This window comes from Triticum dicoccoides, chromosome 5B (assembly GCF_002162155.2).
Source record: "Triticum dicoccoides isolate Atlit2015 ecotype Zavitan chromosome 5B, WEW_v2.0, whole genome shotgun sequence".
Lineage (NCBI taxonomy): Eukaryota > Viridiplantae > Streptophyta > Magnoliopsida > Poales > Poaceae > Triticum > Triticum dicoccoides.
Genome location: NC_041389.1, coordinates 568,393,514 through 568,409,811, shown reverse-complemented (window position 1 = coordinate 568,409,811; position 16,298 = coordinate 568,393,514).

Below are 16,298 nucleotides of genomic sequence, written 5' to 3'. Positions count from 1 at the left end.
TCGAGCTTTGCCTGGCGAGGCCGCTCCTGAGGAAGCCTCCTATCGTCCACCCCGCGAGGCTTGGCCTCTCGCGAGGGTCTTGAGCTCTAGTAGATGAAGATGGGTCGTACTGGGCTACCACTTGAGCCATGCCGCAGGCCGCAGGCAGGCAAGTCTGGGGACCACCCATTCCCAGAACGCCGATAGTAGCCCCCGGGCCCAAGGCGCGCTCGGACTTGGCTTAGCGGAGAAGCGAAGGGGCAAGTGTGGAGCACCGCAGGCTCCAACAGCCTATGGACTTGGGTGCCGCATGGCGGTTGATTGGACGTGGGCATCTCCGCTTCCCCACGATGCCTCGGCAACTGCCCGACTGACAAAAGAGCAAGTCCAGGCCTGGCTTACTTTCTTTGCCTTCGTCCGTCTTGCTTTAGATCCCCTTTCTTGCCCTTCACCCACTTGCTTCCGAAATCCTCTAGATCCGCCTCAATCTCTTACCCCCGGCAAGCAATGGCACCTCGCAAGACCCCGCCCAGGGCTCCGCTGGTCTGGTACTCACCGGCTCTGGACCCCCCAAACATGTCGGAGAAGAATTTTGCCCTCACGCGCCTGATGACGGTGGCACAGGGCAGCGAGGCGGGGCAAACCGTGCTCCAGCCCGGCTCTGCTCAGCCAGAAGGCAAGGGGAACACCTTCTATCCGTTCTTCATGAGCGCCATCATCGCTGATCTGGTGCCTCCCTTCTCCGAGTTCTTCCTTCTGTTCTTCGCCAATACAATCTGCACGCCCTGCATCTCCACCCCAACTCTGTCCTTCTCCTGGCGATTTTCGCCTACTACTGTGAGGCACATGTCGGGGTGATGCCCTCAGTGGCCCTGCTGCGCCATTTCTTCTCCCTCTGAGTTTCCGGTGCCCACATCTCTGCATGTGCGGGCTTCATTGCATACTCCAAATCCAACGCCATATCAAAGACGGGGAAGAGGATCGACGACTTCCGGAGCAAGTGGGTCATGATGGACATCGGGTGCATCCACCCCCGACTGGCGCTGCCTACGGGGCAGCCCAAGGCCGTCGATGCATGGTCCCGTGTGGAGCTTGATGATCGTCGGGAGAAGATGGTACTGAAGAAGATGAATACGGACCTGAGGCCGGGCAACCTGAGGGCGGCGAAGCTGTCCGGGGCCATGCTCCTGAGGGAGTTCTTGGTGCACTGGGTGACTCCACTTCAGGCGCACTCGCGCCCGTTGTGGAGGCTCGGGGATGCGGACGCCATCATCCGCCTGAGTTCTGAGGCCCTAGCCGATGAGGATCTAGCCGCGGCCCTCTGCTCCTTGGTCGGGGAAGATGTGGCGAGCCCGGAGGGCGCTCCGGTCCCCTTGTTCCTTCGCGATGACTGGGAGCTGGTAGTGAGCGCCATGCCCACCTTCAACAGGGACGGACTGTTGCCGTTAGAAGCTCCCGAGGATCTGGCAGCGATGGCGATGGTGGGCTTGTCCTTTGACGACTCCGACCGGGGGGAGGAGGAACACGAGGAGGCAGAGGAGGAAGAGCACGACTCCGAAGCGACCGCCGAGGGGACGGGGGAGACCTCCCCTTGACGTAAGTCGAAAGCCCTCCGTTCCATGCCGGATGACGATGAGGCCGGCGCCAGGCGAGGGGGAGAGGACCCGCCCTTGGTCCCAAGGAAGGACAGGATGGGGCTGATCTCCCGAGGGTCTACTCCAGCCCTGGGGCTGCCTGAAGCCAGCTCCAGCCCCTCTGATGCGCCTTCTGCTTCTGGACCTCCCGAGGCTGATCCCCGCAGGAGGCTTTCATGCTTCAAGTTTGGCCGGAGGCCGCTTGAGCCTGCGAGCCGACCAGTAAGTGCTCAACTTCTGCTTTGCTTCCTGTTTCCGTTGCCAAGGCTTGACGTCTGTATTCTTTTGGCTAGGCTGCCGCCTGTGGCGAAAAGGTTGAAAGGGGCCTCAGCAGCCCTGCTTGGGGCAAGCTCGCCTGCCGGGGCTGCGCCTTCGTCTGTGGAAAAAGGAGGCAGCGAGGTCCCCTGCCCGTTCATCCTCGCGGGGCCAGGAGGGGCATACTGGCGTGGATCAAGCCCCCGTGGCCCTGGCGACTCCGGAGGCGTCCGCGCTTGACGCTGTCGTCGAGGCCGCCGAGGCTCAGAAGGCCCAAATGCCTGATGCTATGATTACGCTGCCATCTTCTCCTCCTACTCCACCGGCTGCCGTATCTCTGACTCCTTCCACCATCTTGGATCATGCTGCTGCCGAGCTGGGTCGGCTGCGAGAAGATCTCTAGGGTGCCGAACCCCGCCTGGTGGCCGGGCGCCTGGAGTTGGTCTCTGGCTGGGTCCACTCTGATGCCTTTGTCCGAGCGGCGCTGAGCCAGGCTGTGTCGGCCCTCGAGGAGGAGAAGCAAGCCACCTCCCAGGCCAAGGCTACTCGCGATGCCGCTTTGGGTGACGCTAGAAATGTTCGTAGTCGCTGCAAGGTGCTGGAAGACGAGTAGCAAGGCCTGCGCGATGAGCTTGCCAAGGAGGTCCGCGATCGCCAGGAGAAGGAGAAGGAGATGAAGGCTCAAGAGGCTGCCGTCAGGGATCGGGACGCTGATCTCGATGACCGCCATGGCCGGTTGGAGATGTTGGGGAAGGCGCTGAAGGCGGAGAGGGTTGAGCTGGACACCAAGGCGAAGGTCTTGGCTGAAGATCGGGTAGCCTTCGCGAAGCTGGAGGGGAAAGCTGGCGCAGCGCTGAAGACACTCTACGACGGCGGCTTAGAGAAGCTGCTGGCCGGCATGGAGGACGGTCCCGCCAAGCTGCTCCCCTTCCTGGTCCTAGCACTTGAAGACGTAGCGGATGGCATCAGCCCCACAGCCGAGGCCGAAGCGCGTGTCCTTTCTTCCGCAGCGCTGATGCGCGTCCTCAGCCACATCTACCTTCGTGACCCCAACGCCGACCTTGACAGTCTACTGGAACCTGTGAGCGGCGAGCTTGCCATTGCTGCTGCTGAGGCTGTGAAGGGCCGAGAAGAGGCCTTGATGGCGAAGTTCCGCGCCTTCTGCACCAGGCCTAAGCGAGATGCTGCTAGCTCTGCGGCTTCAGGAGGTGGAGCTGTGAAGCGCAACCCCACCACAAGCGACGGTGCTTCCCAGGAGTGATCTCTTCGCGGCTTCTATCCTGTTTTAATTCCTGCAACATGCACCGTGCCTCGTGGAGGCGTTTAAACTTGTGTTTGGCATTGTGAGAACAACCTATGGTCTGTAATATTTGCTTCTGAATTTCCAAGAATTTGCAGTTTTCCTTCCTATTTGCTTTGTGTTCTACGTCGACAGGGCCCGGCCCCGCGCATACCTCAACCGCCGTTAGCCCCGACCGGAAACCAGGACGGAACCAAGGAGTGAGGGGCTACGTGACCAGTTAGGCTCCTGAGTCGCAATTCTCAGGAGTCCCCCTTGACGCGCGAGCAACAAAAAGGGAAGGGGTGTAGGAGTGAATTGGTCGTTCTATGTCGGCAGAGCCCGGCCCCGCGCATACCTCAACCGCCATTAACCCCGACCAGAAACCAGGACGGGACCAAGGAGTGAGGGGCTACGTGACCAGTTAGGCTCCTGAGTCGTGATGCTCAGGAGTCCCCCCTAACGTTCAAATGGTCTTCATACCTTGGCTCCACTCGGGGAGAGGCGCATGACGACCAGGTCCGGTGGACCTAGCTGGGTGGCATGCGCTCGGGCGTGGCCCAGGCATAGCCCCCGTGCGTCCAGCCCCCTCGCGTGGCGCTCCTGAGGGAAGGCGTTGCGATGAGGCCAGGCACTGAGCTCTGGGCTCCCTGAGGTTGGTACAGCCATGGGCTGCCCTCAGTTGTTCATCACCAGCGCGGAGCATAGCGCTTCCGTATGTGTACGGGCATAGCGGCTCCTTGGTAGTGTCGCCAGCCAGCACGGAGCATGGTGCTTCCACTGGTACGTGGGAGGGGGTCCCCCTCCGGGAGGAGCCCCCGGGGCGTGTACAGCCCCGCCCTGACACGTGGCTGGCACGGTAGGGCTAGACGAGGTGTATCTGGGTACCCGTGAGCCAGCGCAGGACTCACGGGGCCCTACCTCAAGGCGGGTTGCGCCTGGCTCTGGGCCTTTGCTGGTGGTATGTTCCTGCAAGATTGGTTAGATGCCAACGCTCTACGTCCTCAGGTCCTGGCCCTCAAGCGAGCTCAGCCATCGCTGGTATGCCAGGTCACCATGCCGTGGACAAGGCCAGGAGGTGAGGGCTGGAGAGACAATAAGAGCCCATGAGTCGCGATGCTCAGGTGCCCCCCTTTTAACGTGCAAGCGATTAGCATGAAGGAGAAAAGGGGCTGTGGTAGGCAGCGGACGATAATCATAACAGGTCTAATATGCAGGGCACGCGACCTAGATAGATGCGGGAAAGATACACGCCACTGGGTCAGGCCCGAGCGGCTTGGTGATGATGCAGCCCGAGGGGCGTCCCCAGCAAGGTAAACTAAAGACATGAGCAAAAGAGATACATGCCGCAGGGACAAACCCACGCGACCTGGGAATGATGCAGCCCTGGGGGGCGCTCCCAGCTGAAATGGAACTTGAAAAGATGTCACCTGATGCCGTTGCAGACGAAGAGATGTTGGAGTAGCAGACGACGCGTGATGAAGAAGCCGACCCTCACGAGCCTATGGGGCCCTGAGCCTTGGGAGGCTCTGGGGGTCCGGGCGGCTCCTCGAGGACCATCTCCATCTCCGCTAGGACTATGTAGTGCCTGACCTCCTAAGCTTCCATAATGCTCCGCACCAGGCGCTGATGAGCAGCGGCCGCGTTTGGCAGGCCGAGAGGCATGCGAAAATAGTTGTGAGGTGGACCCTCACAACGTCCCACACGCGAAGGCCAGAGGTGCTCCTGAGACGCGGCTCGGTTGAGCCCTGGTATGTCGATGCAAACGCGCAGCCCGCCATCCTCGCCTGGATGGCGAGCTACACCGGGTAATCAGCGGCTGCCACGCATGACTCTCGATTCCTGAAGCTCCTGAGTGACTTTAGTGATGAACTCCTGAGGGTCGGGTCCTTCTTGCCTTATGCCTTCCTGTGGGAAACGTGTCGTAAAGCACGCCTCCAAGTGGTGCCCGAGCGCCTCCCTCATGATCCTTGCAAGGTCAGTGGCCCTCCAGGAGAGAGCCCCCGAGCCTTGCTCGAGGAGGGCGCCGGGCGCGCCTTCCTATGCGACGGAGGGAGGCGCCCCTTGAACAGGCACGGATCCTGGCACCGTGCCACCGGAGGTGCCTGCCTCGTGAAGCCTTGGGCAAGGTGATGCCTTCTTCTTCTTGGGAGCCGCCTCTGGAAGGCTCCTGCTCTTGCGATCTGGGTCTTCGATTGACGCGGCTTGGAAGGCACGCTCGAGAGAGCACACTGCATTTTTTTCCTCGCAGGGGACCGTGATGACTCCGCTGCTTCCTGGCATCTTGAGGATGTTGTAGCCATGGTGAGTCACTGCCATGAACTTGGCCAGGGCTGGATACCCGAGGATGGCATTGTAGGGCAGGCGAATGTGGGCGACGTCAAAGTTGATGAGCTCAGTGCGGTAGTTCTTGCGCTGCCCGAAGGTGACAGGGAGGCGGACCTGCCCTATTGGGACGGTGGAACCATTAGTGACTCCTGAGAAAGGCTTGGTTGGCTGAAGCTGATCATACGACACTTGGACATTGTTGAACGTTTCGATGGACAGGACATTGAGTCATGCATCGCCGTTGATGAGGGTCCTGGTGACCTGCACATTGCTGATGACTGGGGAACAGAGCATTGGGAGGACCCCGGCTGTCGCTGCGCACTTGAGCTGATCCGCTGAGCTGAACGTGATGGCGCACGTGGACCACCTGAGAGGGCGCGTGGCATCGGGCTTCGGGAGGACTGCATTCACCTCGCGAGCAAACTGCTTGAAGATGTGCTGAGAGGCCGGGGCCTGGGCACCGCCCAAGATGCAAGCGATAGCACACGGTTCCTGGAAGCCCCCAGCCCCCTCGTCCTGATGCTGGTCTTCATTCCTTCTTGGTGGTGGTGGCAGAGGAGGGAGGCCTGCGTTGCCTTGCGGGCGATCCTCACGAGGCTGATCCCTCCAAGCCCCCTCGCGAGGCTGGTCCTGCTAGCAGTCCTCACGAGGCTGGTCACGCCACCCTTGGCGAGGGCCACGATCTTCCCATCGTCCTCCACCTCTTCCTCCTCCTCGGCCATAGCCCCGATCGCTGTGCTCGGGGCATCGGCCGACACGTCCTTCTCGCACAACCCTGAGCTCTTGACATTCGTTGGTGTTGTGGGTGTGGAGGTCGTGGTACACGCAGTACCGTCTGCCTTTAGACGACTCCGGTTGATCCCTGCCATGCTTCGTGTCTGGCTCTACCACGAGCACAACCGCTCCCTTGCGCTTCACATCCTTGGCCTTGGACTTCTTCTCTTCTGGGTCAGCGGCTAGGAGCTCGAGGAGGGAGAGGCGTCCCTCCTTAGATCTTGCGCACTTGGTCGCCAGGTTGAACAGCTCCAGAGACGTGCACAGGTCTTCATGGATTGCCAGTTCCTCCTTCATCTTGATGTCACGGACGCCATCAGAGAAGGCCGAGATGATGGCCTCCTCAGTCACCTTGGGAATCCTAAGGCGAGCATTGTTGAAGCACTGGATGTACTTCTGCAGGGTCTCCCCTGGCTGCTGCTTGATGCGGTGCAGGTCACTCACGGCTAGGGGCCGGGCGCGAGTGCCCTGGAAGTTGGCGATGAAGCGGGTGCGCATCTCGTCCCACGAGGAGATCGTGCTGGGAGGCAGGTTCAGGAGCCAGGTGCGGGCACCATCCTTGAGCGCCATGGGGAACCAATTTGCCATGACTTTTTCATCCCTGTTGGCCGCTTTGATGCCCAGCTCGTAGAGCTGGAGGAACTCCGCAGGGTCGGCGGTGCCGTCGTAGCGACGAGGCAGATCCGGCTTGAAATTGCCCGGCCAAGCCACGCTGCACAACTCGGCGGTGAAGGCGTGGCAGCCTGCGGTAGCCACCAGCGGCCTTTGCTGACGTGGGGCCTGATCCTGGGGGTCCGCGCACGCTGCTGCCAGGAGCAGCGCAGGGTCTTGTCGTGCTAGAGCAGGAACACGATCCTGGTGCACCGGTGCGGGGAGCACGCCAGCACCTTCTTGGGGGCGAGGGATTTCTTGGCAGCTCCTTTCTTGCTGTGCAGGCGCCGGACGCGGTGGGTCTCGCCCAGGGGCCGCACGCCTAGGAGCCAGGGGGCCTTCTTGAGGAGGAGGTGGCGGAGGCACCTCCGGAGTCGTGTTACCCGCGCAGGGCGGAGGGCGATGCAGTGAGAGGGATGGCGCAGGGGAGCCCCTTGCGGCACTGACGAGCTCGGTGATGCGAGCGAGCCACTCTTCGTAGAGGTTGTCGACAGGACGGTAGTGCAGGAGCTCACGCGCCAGGAGCAACGCGGCATGTGTGTCCGCAGGAGCGCGATGGGCGTGCGACGACGAGCCAGCTGGAGTTAGCGACGGGGTGGCGGTGCGGCCTTCCCGCCGCACTGAGGAATGCAGCGATGACACCTGCTGCTCGTTCCCTGCCGGGCCGGTGGCAGCGTGGGCGGCAGGCGACGAGGAATGATGGGGAGGCCCACCGATGGGAGCCGTCTGGGCGACATGGGCAGCGGGGGCAGCCCGACACTCGGCGCTAGCTCGGCGAGCATCAGCCATGGACGCGATGAACGACGGAACGCGAGACGGCGGAAGAAATGATTCTGGCGCACCCCTACCTGGTGCACCAAATGTCGGATGTGGGGTTCCAGCAAACCCTTAAGGTTTGAACTCTGGGGTGCACGCGAAGATCTTTCCTCTACCAACCCACGTCTCGACGCCTCGCTGAGAATCTAGACTAGTCGATGAACAACACAAGGGACACAAGGTTTATACTGGTTCAGGCCACCATTGTGGTGTAATACCCTACTCCAGTGTGTGGTGAGTGGATTGCCTCAGGGGTTGATGATGGATAGTACAAAGGAAGAACAACCTCGCGAGGGCTGTTCTTATGGTGGTGTGCTTGGAGAGGAATTGCTCCGACTTTGTTGGCTCTGGGTGAGATCCAGATCCGATCTCCGTTCCTACTATGGTGGCTAGTCCTATATATGGAGGCCCTGGCCCTCTTCCCAAAAATTGAGTGGGAAGGGAGCCAACAACGGCCATTTTGAAGGGGAACATCTAGTACAGCTTATCCTGACTAAAGTTGGTCTTCGATTGCCAAAGACTCTAGTGATGACACCATCTTGGGCTCCACGGTGACCTCCGTCCTGCCGCTCTGCTAGTCTTGGTCCTGTTGCGCTGGAATGGCAACCTTTGCTTGACGCCTCGGTACTCTATGCCTACGCTTGTCCCCTTTGCACCAAAGAGGAAACTAGGACACTGCACAGGCCAGCGCCCGCCTGTTCTTGATCGTCATGGCTTGCGTCATGAGCACCTCGCGAGGTACCCTTGCCTTGATCTCTCTGCCTCCTCGTGAGCTTTGCCTGGTGAGGCCGCTCATGAGGAAGCCTCCTATCATCCGCCCCGCGAGGCTTGGCCTCTCGCGAGGGTCTTGTGCTCGAGTAGATGAAGATGGGCCGTACTGGGCTACCACTTGAGCCACGCCGCAGGCCGCAGGCAGGCAAGTCTGGGGACCCCCGTTCCCAGAACGCCGACAGTAGCAACGGCTCAGAGCAACCGGTTTACCTTGCATTGCCAGCCTATAGACCTTGTCTTCTGGCAACACACAACAAATTGGTACAGAAAAACAACCGCTTTATTCATGCTAGCGGAGCATAGTTTGTATTACAACAGATAGCGAGGCCAAGCGGCACACACGGTGCGGCTGAACAATATGTACATTATTTAGTGAACATAAAGGGGCCTCGATCATGACAACTACGCGGTAGCGAAACAACGTCGTAGCGGAACTCCATAGCATGGGGACACTGATGTGGACACGATCTAGACTCGAACAACATTCCTTTCCAACGAGACTTTCCTGAAATCTGACATGACATGCCAGGTCAGTACATTGAATGTACTTGCAAGCTCACAACAAGCATAAACATAATGACAAACAATATCATGATATTTAACCATTTAACAACAATGCAACAATATATCCAACATGCTGTGAACATGCTCAACTGATACTTGTCCCATGGACTAGCTTACCGAACGTGATCTTTCCAGACCACAAACGTGATGATCCCAAAAACAAACTCGTGATCCTTACGACAATCACAACCCGACCAATACATGGCCTGTGATCCTTACGGTGATCACAACCCGACCAATACATGGACCGTGATCCTTACAGTGATGACAACCCGACCAATACACGGCCCAACTCAACATGATGGACTCACTGCCATTCTCAGTGCAAACTTAGTGTGCATATTTATTAAGTGTTGACCCATGGTGTACCCTACATTCGAGCATGTCCGTAACCGTGGACTCGACTATATATAGATTAATACACTCTACAGAGGTTAGTACACTGTACCCACACTACGGAACCCATGGCCTCGCACTCCCATTCGGGTGGACCAACGACATTCCGACGAAACCACTTCATTGTCATGACACTGTCCTGGCCACTCCGACTCAGTCCCCATCGGGCTAGTCCTGGGTGGCCTCGTGTCTACCTCCAGACACCTCGATCACTGTCGTGGCCATGATCCACTCTGGGACCCAGTACCAAAACTTGACTTAACAACGGGCTCACAAGGTTATGCCTGCTTACTGGGCCAGGGTACAACATGCCCATAACCTTCCCTAGATGGAGGCACCGACCAGAGGCACGCCAATGAAACACATTAAGGCCTTCCCATACCGGCAAATGTGGTTGCACAGGGAAAAACTCGTTTCAGCGGCACCATGACCCGGTCAACAACATATTCACGTTGAGTTACTTATCAGGTTCAACTTAAAGTGAAAATAACCGGTGTCATAATGCCATGCTATGCATCACTAACACATGCATCACATAACCATGAAAATAACTAAATCAACCACGCTCCCACGGAGCCATCATCAACTCAAGATACTTCTCTGGTTAAGATCAAACCTCACTTAAACCAGAGTCATTTCTAGCAATCTCATCATTTTTCGTCATGCAAGAATAATAACTAAACTAACTATTAACCTCCAAGACCATATCATTTATTCATTACTCGTGACTAAGTTCTTGTTAGCTTATTAACAAGATTTACTTCAAACTTTTTGTAAATCAAGCATTTTAACATGACAAGCATCTCACAGAATATAACTATCATGTAAATAATTTAAATGCATGAATAATCATAAGTTCAAGTAGGAAAATCACAAATATTGAAGTGGCACTATGAAAATGTTGTTGTGGCTTGCCTTAGTGCTGATGAGGTTCACAAATCTCCTAGTGATCCTCAAGACAAGCTTGCTCTTATGAAAATAAATAAAACCACGAAAAGAAAACATCAAGAAACGTTCTGAAAATTACCAAAAAATCTAGACAGCAAGGAAAAATCCCATCTTTTGGGTGTTGTTAGATTTTTGGACAAAGAACACAATGCAAAAAGAATCAATGCATTTGGACTTATAGGTAAAAAATTATGGTTGTTTAAAGTTTCCTGGATTAAAGTGAATTTGAAATACAAATAAACAAACTGGGGTGTGACATCGAAGGCGTAAACACCCAGGGCGCCACCACTCATACCGCTTCGCGCGCGTAATGAGTGGCTGACTAGCGGGCCCCGCTAGTCAGGCCAGAAGGAGGGGAGAGGGAAACAGAGGGTGGCGGCGCTTCACCGGAGCGCACGCCGACGACGAGGGTTCTTGGGGTCAAACGAGGGTGGGGTCGAAGGAGAAGAAGGTTGCGCACCTACCCATGCCCTTAGTGTGGCTAGAGGTGACCGGACGGTGTCGGAATCGTCCTCTCCAGCGGAGGCAGAGGGTGGAGGTTGCCGGAGACGAAGACGACGGTGGCTCGAGGCGACTCCAGGGGCTCCAGCGGGGTGGAACGGCCTCACTAAAGAGTGACAGAGGCCCTGGCCGGGTCGCCCTGGCCTAGGAGGGGATGGATCTACGAGGACGATCCGAAGGGGATCGCCGGCGAGCTCGAGCTTCGGGACGGCAGCCCGCGGCCTGCCCGGCCGGGCTGCGGCTTCTACAAGTTTGTGGAGGGTGTGGGAGTAGTTGCGGGTGCTCCAAGAGGCTGGGGTGGCGACATTTATAGGCGGGCGGCGAGGAGGGTTCGGACTCCGCTAGAGGACACCTGTCCAAGGCACCCAGCGATGAACGGCGCCAGAGAGAGAGAGGGAAGACGACGGAGGTCACACATGAACTATTTGCGGGCATGGACGAGCACATGAGCGAGGGGGAAAGCGACGAGCACAGTGCACCATGCACTGTGTCGTTGGCCAGACCGTGCCCGTGCTCGCTGCGGCGAGCTCCGGCGTCGGCGAGCGCCAGGGGGGAGTTAAGGGGGTGGAGACGAGGATGGTGGCGAGGTGTGGCATGCTTGGGCCGGTTGGGCAGCGAGCACGGGCTCAACAAAGCGCTAGGCGGCACGCAGAGCGCGTGTTTTGCATGCCAGCATGCCTGGACGAACGCGGTCACCGCGTGAACCGTGACATCAAGCCACCCTAAGCACTAACCATGATGTCTGGCATGTAGTCCTTAGTAAATTGAAGTGTTACCACGGTTTGGCTTGGATCCAGGTGCAGTAGAAATGGATTTGTACTGCTGGCAAGTTTCTGGACAATAACTTTGGAGATTTACTATGGTCAAACCACTGGGAGTTAAGGGATGAGCTTTGGGGGTTTACTTACACTTACTATGGTAAATAGGCACAAGAAAAACCAGCTACAATGGAGCTAGTAAAATGGTAGTTGCTGTAGAAACTACCATTTCTGTCCAGAAATGAATTTATTTTCTATAGCCAAAATATTCCAAAGAGTGATGAAATATTTTTGCTTAGAAAGGTGCCCTAGGGTCCAAAGAATAATTGGGTTTTTTCTCAGGATTTTTGGAGCAAGAAAAATTAGGGTTGCTTTGGAGCACAAAGGGCTAACTAGGGTTTTGGAGGGCAAAATGAATATTTTTCATTTAAGAAAAATATTCCAAGCAATATTTTGAGATGATCCTGAGGTGGAACGATGGTTTTGAGGAGGAGAGGGAGCACTTGGGTGAAAATCAAGGGGTACCCAAGTGGTTAAGTCCAAATGAAATGATTCAAAAACTCCAAATTCAAAACCAACTCAACTGATAACCAGGCAAAGAAAAGAGGGCAAAAACCAGACTGTCACAAACCTCCCCCACTTAGAATGAATCTCGTCCTCGAGATTCGGTTGCTTGGGAAAACCATTCAGGATAACATGCCCTAAGAAATTCTTCTGATTCCCATGTTGATTCTGACTCGGTATGATGCTTCCATTGGACTTTGTAAAACTTTCGTGCTTTACTACGAGTGACTCTTTCCATTTGATCCAAAATTTCCACCGGCCTCTCTTCGTAGGTTAAGTCCTTTGCCAGCTCTATCTCTGTCAAATCGGTCTTTTCTTGGGCGGTGATATGCACCATCACAATTGTGAAACGTGGAACACGTTGTGCACGTCTAACAATTCAGGGGGCAACTCCAACTGATATGCCACAGCACCCACTCGTGTCATAACAGGAAATGGACCAATAAATCCGGGTGCCAATTTTCCATGGGTTTGAAACCTCTTGATACCTTTCATATGTGTGACTCGAAGATAGACATGTTCTTCGGGTTCAAAGCTGATCTGTCGGTGTTTTGCATCGTAATAACTTTTCCGTCATGATTTGGCCAATTTGCAATCTATCTCAGATCTCCTTGACTTGCTTTTCGGCTTCCAGCATGAGATCCGTTCCAAAAATATGGCTATCTCCGGTTTGAGACCAATTTAATGGAGTGTGGCACTTACGGCCATACAAAGATTCATATGGTGACATCTTTAAACTGGTCTGGAAGCTATTGTTATACGAGAACTCGGCATACGGCAAGCAATCTTCCCATTTTGGGCCTTGGGCCAAAGCACATGCTCGGAGCATATCTTCGAGTATTTGATTTAGCCGTTCTGTTTGTCCATCCGTCTGAGGATGATAAGCGGTACTGTATTTCAGTTCCGTTCCTAGGGCTTGATGGAGACGGGAGCAAAAAGCGGAGGTGAAAAGTGAACCTCAGTCAGAAGTGATGGTTCGGGAAACTCCATGTAGACTGACTATTCTGGATACATACAGTTGTGCAAGCTCATCTGCTCGGTATGAGGTTCTGATTGGGAGGAAGTGGGCTACCTTGGTCAATGTATCCACTATAACCCAGATCGCATCATTGCCCCGTCGGGTCTTAGGTAGTCCTGTGATGAAGTCCATACAGACATCGTCCCATTTCCATTGCGACACGGGCAGCGGTTGGAGAAGTCCGGTTGGCTTCTGATATTCTGCCTTTACTTTGTTGCATATGTCACAACAGGCCACGAAATAAGCAATTTCTTTCTTCATTCCATCCCACCAGAATATTTGTCGAAGGTCTTCGTACATTTTTGTACCTCCAGGGTGAACTGAATACGAGGATTCATGGGCTTCTGACAGGATCTTCTGCTTCAAATCTGCTTGATTAGGCACACAAATCCTTCCCCTGAATCAGAGGATACTGCACTGATCCTTCGAGAAATCGGGAAGCTTAACACGTTTCTGCAGATCGGCATCTCCTGGCCGAGCTTTGTAGATTTCTTCCTCAAGAGTAGGGGTAACTTTCAGAATATTGGCAAGGCCAGCCTCAACTATGACCAGGTTGAGCTGAGCAATCTCTTCTTTAAGTTCGGGAGGCAAAGATTCCAATATGACATTTAAACTGACGGGCTTTCTACTGAGTGCGTCGGCAACCACGTTGGCTTTACCCGGATGGTAATTTATTCCAAGGTCATAATCCTTGACCAACTCAAGCCATCTTCATCGACGGAGATTTAAATCCGGCTGAGTAAATATATATTTGAGGCTTTTGTGATCGGTAAAAATTTGGCACCTTTTTCCGATGAGGTAGTGTCTCCAAAAGCCTGAACTACCGTGGCCATTTCCAAATCATGAGTGGGGTAATTCCCTTCGTGGGGGCGTAGCTTCCGTGAGGCATAAGCTACTACCTTGCCATCTTGCATAAGTATGCATCCCAGTCCTTGCCTGGAAGCGTCGCAGTACACATCAAAGCTGCGGTAGATATCTGGAAGTGTTAATACTGGTGCAGTTGTCAAGCGTTTCTTTAACTCAGTGAAACTTTTCTCACAGTCTGTAGTCCATTCAAACTTCTTTTGCTTTTTGAGCAGCTCTGTCATGGGTTTAGCAATCTTAGAGAACCCTTCAATGAAATGGTGGTAGTATCTGACTAATCCAAGAAAACTCCGGATCTGAGATACGGTTGCGGGTGGCAACCAGTCGAGCACATCTTTTACCTTGCTTGGGTCCACAGCTATACCCTCAGCGGATAGCACATGCCCATGGAATCCAACTTGCTTGAGCCAAAACTCACATTTACTAAATTTGGCGTATAACTGATGCTCACGGAGTCATTGTAACACTGCTCGGAGGTGTTCCTTATGCTCTTCTTCACTTCTTGAGTAAATGAGTATATCATCGATGAAGACGACCACAAACTTATCGAGGAAGTCCATGAATACTTTATTCATCATGTGCATGAAGAAGGCGGGGGCGTTGGTGAGGCCAAAAGACATGACTGTATATTCATAAAGACCATAGCGAGTGGTGAATGCGGTCTTGGGAATATCCTCCTTTTTAACTTTGAGCTGATAATATCCAGTCCGTAAATCAATCTTGGAGAACACCTTGGCTCCACTGAGCTGATCAAACAAATCATAAATTCTTGCTAGAGGGTATTTGTTTTTGATTGTGACATCATTCAACTGTCAGTAATCCACACACATGCGGAGGCTGCCATCTTTCTTGTCCACGAACATAGCAGGTGATCCCCATGGTGAGGAACTTTGGCGGATATACCCTTTTTGGAGCATTTCATCAAGCTGTTTCTTTAGCTCCACTAATTCTGATGACGGTATTCGATAATATTTCTTGTGTATTGGTGTGGTTCCGGGCACAAGATCTATTGCAAACTCAAGCTCTCGATCAGGTGGCATGCTTGGCAGTTCTTCTTGGAATACATCAGGAAACTCGCTGACCACCGGAATTAATTCCATTTCAGCGATTGCTGTGAAGACCATCTCCTTGGAGGGTAAGCTCCTACGAGCAATAAATTTTGTAGTTTGTCCCTCTTAGCTGGTCAAGTTGACTTCTCGGGTCGCATAATTTATGCACACTTGGTACTGAGTCAGCCAATTCATACCCAAGATAACATCCAACTTATCAGACTCAATAAGTATCAAAGAGGTTGGAAAACAGACTCCGTTGATATTGACTTCCAAATTGCGGCAGACTATATTGCTTATGATTAGAGATCCCAAGGTTTGTACCAGCATATTCTTGCCCAAAGTGAACAAGGAAATTTGTTTTGGGCAACAAAACTCCAAGAAATAAAAGAGTGGGAAGCCCGAGAGTCAAATAAAATTACTGCAGTTATGTTATTAAGAAGGAACATACCAATGACGACTTTGGGATTCTCTTGGGCTTCGTCGGCGGAAATGTTATGAACGTATCCCGTGATGTCGTGCTGATTTGGCCGTGCCTCCAGATAATGGACTTGTGGCTTGAATGTAGCATCTGTCCGGTTGTTCTTTGGACACTGTTTGGCATAATGTCCGGTTTGTCCACAACTATAACAAGAATTGTTGCGCAGGCGATTTTCCAGAACTGGGTTGAGCACGTTATTCTTGACTTGGGTGGTGGCCTTGTTAACATTTTGTTGTCAATTGGGCTTGTACGCTACCTGAGTCGGCTGCCAGGTATGAGCCTTCTGCACTGGCTGCATTTCCTTTCTTGGCTCAAACTTGCGCTTGTGATCATTATTGACGGGATTAGTGTCTGATACAAGCTTGTATTCCCTTTCAGCAATAAAAGCCTTGTTTACCAGAGTTTGGAAGTCTGGGAAATCGAACATACTGAGAGCACAACGGAGTTGCGGGTTTAACCCACCAAGGAACCTGTCCATCTTTCTTTCCTCAGTGGCCACGTCATATTGAGAGTAACGTGACAGGTGATTGAATTTCTGCAAATATTCTCCCACAGACTGACTTCCTTTGAGGAGCGCGAGAAACTCACGCTGCTTAGTCTTCATAATTACCGTAGGGATGTGATATTTCCGGAATCGCTCCTTGAATCTTGACCAGGTAATTTCTTCA